We start from the raw sequence: 6,930 nt of genomic DNA, 5'->3' as shown, positions 1-6,930 counted from the left end.
CAGCTCACCCAGTCACTAATTCAAACAAATAGACTGCTTATAAAACCATGGAACAGAGCAGTAAAAAGATACAGTTCTTCTCCTCTCTGTCCTTATTTTACATTTTTTCTCATTAGAGGAGGAGCAGTTTGTTAGAAATGCAATTGCTAATTTGGAGGCCTAAAAAAAAAAGTCCTGATGTTCTGCCCCAAAGCATCCTTTTTTGAGATGTTGAAGATTATAATTCACAGTAGAACTGCAGGATGTGGAATCGGTGTGCTTTATATTATTTCTTAATTACCAGGTTCTTGGAGTCTCTATAAAGCACATCCTTTTCACCTTTAAATGAAAGATTAATTTCTAGTACCCCACAGATACAGAGAAAGCTTGATACATGAAGATACATGAAGGCCAAAAGTTTAAAGACATGCAGCAAAGGGCAAAACCATTTTAATTTCCTAGGTTTTTTAGGTAGTGGTGTATGAGGACAGGAATAGCTGACTCGTCATTTTGCATACCTGGGACTGACAAAACCTTATTGCTGAAGTAGGTTTTACATCCACTTTGTCCATGTGTTCTTAATAAAGGAACTGGAACAAAGTTTACTGAAATCAGCAGTAGGGTGCCAGCTAACAGAGCTTTGGATCAGACCCTAACACACTGTAAGCTCTTTTACACTGCAGGTCCGTGCTACTGAGACAGTGCTCTCATCTAAATGATATTTACTTTCTTTTAAGATGTAGTTTGGAGGCTGAGTCAGGAGTTAGGCTATAAATGAAAACTGCATTTTTTTATACTTCTCCTATTTACCAAAATACAGAGAGCTCTTTGCAAAGGAAACAAATTTCAAAGGAGAAGTCTGACTATGGACCTGATGAAAATTCCCAGGATCTCATATGTTCTCTATCAGAAAAACTCCGCAAGTCATGCTACCTTACCCAGTTGTCCCATTCCATCACTCCTGCCTCCTGCAGCACAGCTGTAGATTATATGATACTCAGCTGAGTGCAGGTGCACACACCATCTCAAAATGAACTTGGGCAGTAAGAGGATATGCAATAACATTGTGCTGGAAGAGCAGTAACTATTGCTTGTATTCAGTATTTCCTTTTTAGCTGGTGATGTTTGGACAGCATTGAAAGAGGCCACTGTGCGTCAAAGAAATTAAAAATAAGTAAAATTCAGACAGAATTCTGTCACAAACTGAAAGATATCTACTGACTCTTAACCCAGGAAAAAAAAGGGCTTTTTACTTGCCCATGTAATCAATGTTTAGCAAGGGTCTGCCCTTGGTCAGTAGTCTTCATAAAAATGTGCTTTTAACATATCAAAAATGGAAGTTTCAGAGAACTGTCAAGCTTGGTTTGCTTTGTGTTCTTTATTTTGGTCTGTCATTAACTTGCTGTTAATGTGGCAAAGATATTCTGGATCTAGATTTTCGAATGCATCCCTCAGGTTTGATTTTAACATAACTCAGTGTCGCTATTCAGAAGTACTGTGGGGCTTTTGGCAGTCCAAAAATGAAATGTACCTGTCTTGAGTTTCCAACATCTATCTAGTGTATGCTTCTGGGAACTCAGAATGCCATCTCCCATTCTGCAACTCCCCATCTGGTGATAACAGTACTTACCTATCCTAGGAAAGCTACCGTGCTTTCAAAGCATGAGTCACAGCTCACAAGGAGGCGTTTAGATGCAGGCTTTGCGCTGAGAGTATTATTGTTGCAAGGCCATTTTTAATAGCAAATCTGAAGGTATAAAGTCCTCTTCCTTTTAAAGAGAAAGCCTGTCTTTGCTTAAACCCTTATCTAGAGAACTCCAAATATAGAGATTGTTAGCTCAGGCATTTCACCTCCTCTTAAAAGGAGAAAAACCTAAATTGCAAAGGGACAATCTAGGCATGTTTTTATTTTATCTGCATACATCCAGTTGTTAAATCTACGTGGCTGGCAACATCCTGAGGCACAGAGCAGCTTCAGCGGAGGCTGAGCTATTCATAGGCCAGCACGCTGGGCCGGGAGTGAGCTCATGAGCTCACAGCCTCCCAGTGCCAGCTGCCAGCTCGGCTGGGACATGTAAAGGGAGCGAGGGAAAATACATGTGGGAGGAGGGAGGCGCGGGGGGGCAGAAAGGGGACATGATGTTAGTTGCTAACATATCACGTCTAGATCTGCCAAAATCATGTTGGAGGTCTCTGTGTTTACACCTCTGCAGTAAAGGGTGGCAGGCTTTGCAGTGTGTGAGACTGCTTCGCTCCAGGCTGACATTTGGAGCTACAGCTGCCTGGTAGGGGCAACTCAGAAGTAGCAATGTGCTCTGAGGAGGGACATTTCTTATTTCACAACAGACCAGCAGCTGCCTCTCTTCTCAGTAAGAGACTGGAGTGGTACCTAGGGCTAGACCAGGGCTACCTTCCAAAGCCAAGACAAACAGCCACCAAGGAGTATAAAGATTACTGCTATTTATTTATAGCAACCACCACAAGTTTAGGGACCACCCATTTTAATAACCACACCTCACATTTATAACCGTTTGTTTTTAAACCTCTCCTTAATGTGGACACTCATCTCCCTAATACCTGAGTTAGCTTTACACACTTAAGCAGCCTGGCCAGCTCTAACACAGAATTGCTTTAGCATCAAGGCTTCAGTTAACAACCAAAAAATCAGTGTTAAGATGAATTAAGATGGCTATGGCTGCAACCAGTGTGACCATCTGAGCTGAGACGTGCCAAGAAGTGGCTTGTTCTGCGCTTGTGCTTAGCATGTTTTGTGGTACTGTTCTGGTGACAGGTGAGAAGGTACCAAGAGCTTCATTGTATCAGACCACGTATTAGGGCCTTTAAGGCAGAGGTATAAAAGCAGAAAGCCAAGGAACACAGTTTACCTCAGCTTTGTCTGACCAGGCCCCACTAGTATCAACAGTAAGTGATGCTGAGGGATGTAAATGTTATTATGAGGCACTGCACCATAGTAAGATTCACCATACCCTGCTCTGCACTGCCCAGATGCTGGCTTGGTGCCAAACCTGCACCAAGCAGCCATGCCATGCCTCAGCATCTCTCTTCCCAGAGCAACACGAGCAGTACAGGCTCTGCTATGGCACCTCCCCCATCCTTCCTCTAGGTCCCAACCATCCTGCACAGCAAAGACATAGGAGCAGAGCAAGACTTCCCCCTGTACATGGTCAGCACACACTGGAAGAAAGGGACACCATGAATGAAAATCCTATAGCAAAAGGAACTGGCAGGAGGATGGACTCCAACTGCCATTTTAAACAACAACGTTCAATATAGAGCAAAATCCCCAAAAGGCAACTGCTCTGTGTCCTACCATTTATCCCGACCATTTGGGACATGGCAAGGGGACATGTGGCACTCCTCTTTGCTAGTGCTTGCAGACTTTTCTCCAAAAGTGTTTAACATCTTGAGAGTTGGGAGTATTACTTGTGATATTACGGAAGAGCAAGATGATAATCACTTGCCAGCAGTTCAAAAGCACTCCAACATGGTGATCTTAACAGACCCCTGATGAAGCCATGGTTCTCTTCCCAAGCTGATTTTGCCATGTAGCCCTGTTCAATGAAGAGCAATATTGACACACAGTCTCCCAGAAGAGGCTGCTGCAAGGCCTGACGCATCCAAGCATCAATATCACAGGCACCTCATGTTTAAACTTCAGTGCATTGATGCAAGTCTTCAGTGCAGGTAGGTTCCACAGTTCTCATCTTCTGCGGAAACCAAGACCTGCTCTAAGCCCACCCAGTGCAAGCAGCAAGGCTAAAAGGAGCTGCTGGCTCCACCTGTGGGAAGAATTGCTGGAGGAATGGCACCAAATTCCCACCCACCTCCTGACATGGGAGGCCACCTCCACAGCTGCAAACCCAGATGGGCTCTCAGAGCCTCCACTGCCCAACAGAGAAAAGCCTTCTTGAACTCACACACACCCAGAGGCCTGTGTATAAACTGAACTTTGTGAACCACTAGTGGCATTCTTCCTTGCTATATATATTACCAGGGAAAAGAATGGGATTTTAATAGATTTATTTTCAACCTATTTTAAACTCATGAAGATATGAGGCCTTATGTCATCATTATGGTTACTACATGTGATCCTGTGTGTGTTGTGAAGAAGTGAGCTAGAAATGAGTACTGCAGGAACTCAAAAGCTTGCAACTCCTCTGCCAAAGCAAAGTCTGTCACAAGTTGCTAAATACATAACCACGCAAGTTAAAGAGACCCACACATTGATAAGTCAGTATTTTAGGGTGATGAGCCTGCTGTTCACCAGCTATGAATCAAAAGGTCTTTAATCTTTCTTCTTCTATGGGCTTTCCGCATGGATTTAGAGTAGGTCACTATCTGAGCTTTCATTTACCCCTTCACTCCTCTTCCCCCTGAACTGAGACCTGTAGATTGTACCTATTTACTTTGTCCAGAGCTGGAAGTATAAACATGATGATGATTGTGGACTGCTTAGCTACCACAGCGATCATGCACAGCCAAGTTTTATAAAATTCTACTCTCAGGCCAATATTTTGCAATAAGATTATTTGGGGGTGACAGAGACAAAAGCACTGATGTATGCTGGCATAGAAATCCCAACTTTGGGCAGCAATGCATCCGATCCATATGGAAGTCTGTGGAAGCACCAGGCATGTACCAGGTACAGCATGCTGTTTCCTCAACACAGAGAAGACATTATCAACTCATGTCTTTTCTGCTCTTTACTGAATATATTTAAGCTTTAGTGTAAGTTTTCTATTACTGCACAGCTTTGAGAAGACAGGCTTGTCAGCTGCTCTGACAAAGCAGCTTTTAACTGAATGAAGTTGCTGGACTGGCATCTTGATACAGACTCCCTTCTTTAGTTGTACTGGATGTTGGGATGGGGCTCCCATGGGCAGTCTCAGATGTCCACCAGTTCCCCAAACATGCTGAAGTGGGATGGGGATAGTGGTAAAGATTTTATTAGTACCACAGGTCTGACTAAAAGGGGAGTTTTGCCAAGACCGGATATATCTGTAAAGGTAACCTCATTAAAATACCCTGTGTGAACTGAGGGTCCTCTGAATCAGGCCAACAAGATCTATTCCTAGGTGCCTCAAAAACTGCCCTGGAATTCAAAATGAAGATTTCAGCTTTTCAGGAATGGGGAAAAAAGCTTACCTCAACTTTTTCTATATACAGCTTCACAGTGAAAAGTTTTTCTTGGTATAACAAGAACACCTTCATTTGCTGTTTGTTGTAAACTGGCCAGTTTTCCCTACTAACTTTTGAGGAGGCCAAAGGTCCCCTGGGTTCGCACTCAGCACATTCAGGCAGTTGGATACCACAAAACCACCTTAGTTAAGGTTACACGGAGCTAACAACACATACTCACATTAGTAGCAACAAGCCCAGCACAAGCAGTTTGAGACGGCATCCCCAAATACATTATGCACACTTACAGAAGTGCTAGGGTTGCTTTCACACTTTCCAATGCTCATTATAAAAAAAAAATTACTTGCACACTAACCAAATGCTTTGTCTGAGCACTACATCCTCACTTGCAACCTACTTAAGCAACATTTTAAAGCCATGTTCTGAACCAATTACTACTGAAAAACAGGACTATGATAGTAATAAGAAGTGCATTTAAATGTGACTAGTTTGTGTTTATGTCAATGAGATGACAACCATGAAGTCAGTGTTTGTGGGAAGAGTCTCACCCTTCAGGGTATCAGCTTTCTGGAAATGGCACTGTTTCCTACAATTCTCATGGAATTAGGTTTTTTACTTATTTCAGGCCTAACAAAGATATAAGGCTGGTTAAATGCTGATTCCCTAACTCAAGGCTATATGCAGATCTAAAAAGGTACACTGATTCAGGCAGCAGTTGTTCAATTAAGTATAGGAATAACATGGTTAAAAATTACGGCTTCAGTCTATGCGAGTTCAGCGAGATTATCTTACTAGTTGCTCTTTACAACAAGGAAGCATGTCTGAGGTCATGTGAGACCAAAGCACATGCTCACACTGTAAGAAGAAGTTTTAGTATAAGGAATGCACAACTTTACAGAAACCCGTGCTGTGTTTCCGTATATGCTCTGCACCTCCTTGGGAGACGCCTGCACCTCCTGGGACCAGGCCCTTCACAAACTGTTTCAAATAAGGGATCCCCAGAAAGCTGGGAATACTCCGGAGACCATGCTCGGCCCATTGCTGGCGCCATGCAAGTTAAGCTAAGGAAGAGATGACTTGAATCACGAAGCCCTTTAGAAACCACTAGGCCAGTGACCCCTCCAAACATCCAGCATTTTATCCATCATTAAAGTTACTTAAGAGCCATGCTGACATCAAAAGCATCTTTCACAACTGCCTGTAATAATCTTAACCAAATGAACCATTTGAGTTGTCTGGGACAGCAAAAGAAACCCAGGTTATCTCAAAGGCAGTGGCTGAGAATTACATGTTATTATTTTCCACCTTTAGTTTGAACAACTCTTTGTAGCTATTTGAGTGCTGTAAACCACAACCAGGGCAAGCTGCGGCCGCCTGGCTCTCCATCCGACCCGAGGCGGCTGAGGCAGCATGTGCCCTCTGTGCTGAACGGGGCGCATTTCCCCACCTGAAGGCCGACGGGAGGGTCGGCACCCCGGGGAAGGGGGTGGCTGGCCGGGGGCGATGCCCGGCCCGGAGAACTGCCCTACAGGCGCCGGGCATCTTCCCACCCCAGCGCCGGGCGATGCCGTGGCGCCTCGGCCCCAGCACCGCTAAAAATAAAGCCCGTCTCCTCCTGTCCGCCCTCGGGAATCGAGGTTGGATCGATGGTTTTCTTTCAAAGCCGGATTTTATCAATCGACCCCCACCCTCGCCGACCCGCCTCTGAACTGCCCAGCCCGGACCACAGCCCTGCGAATAACTTCAGCGCCGGGATCGCCGCCCGGCGGGGGAACGGGGCCGGGGGGCCGC

This window comes from Corvus brachyrhynchos, unplaced genomic scaffold (assembly GCF_000691975.1).
Source record: "Corvus brachyrhynchos isolate BGI_N302 unplaced genomic scaffold, ASM69197v1 scaffold258, whole genome shotgun sequence".
NCBI lineage: Eukaryota > Metazoa > Chordata > Aves > Passeriformes > Corvidae > Corvus > Corvus brachyrhynchos.
This window is presented reverse-complemented; position numbering follows the sequence as displayed.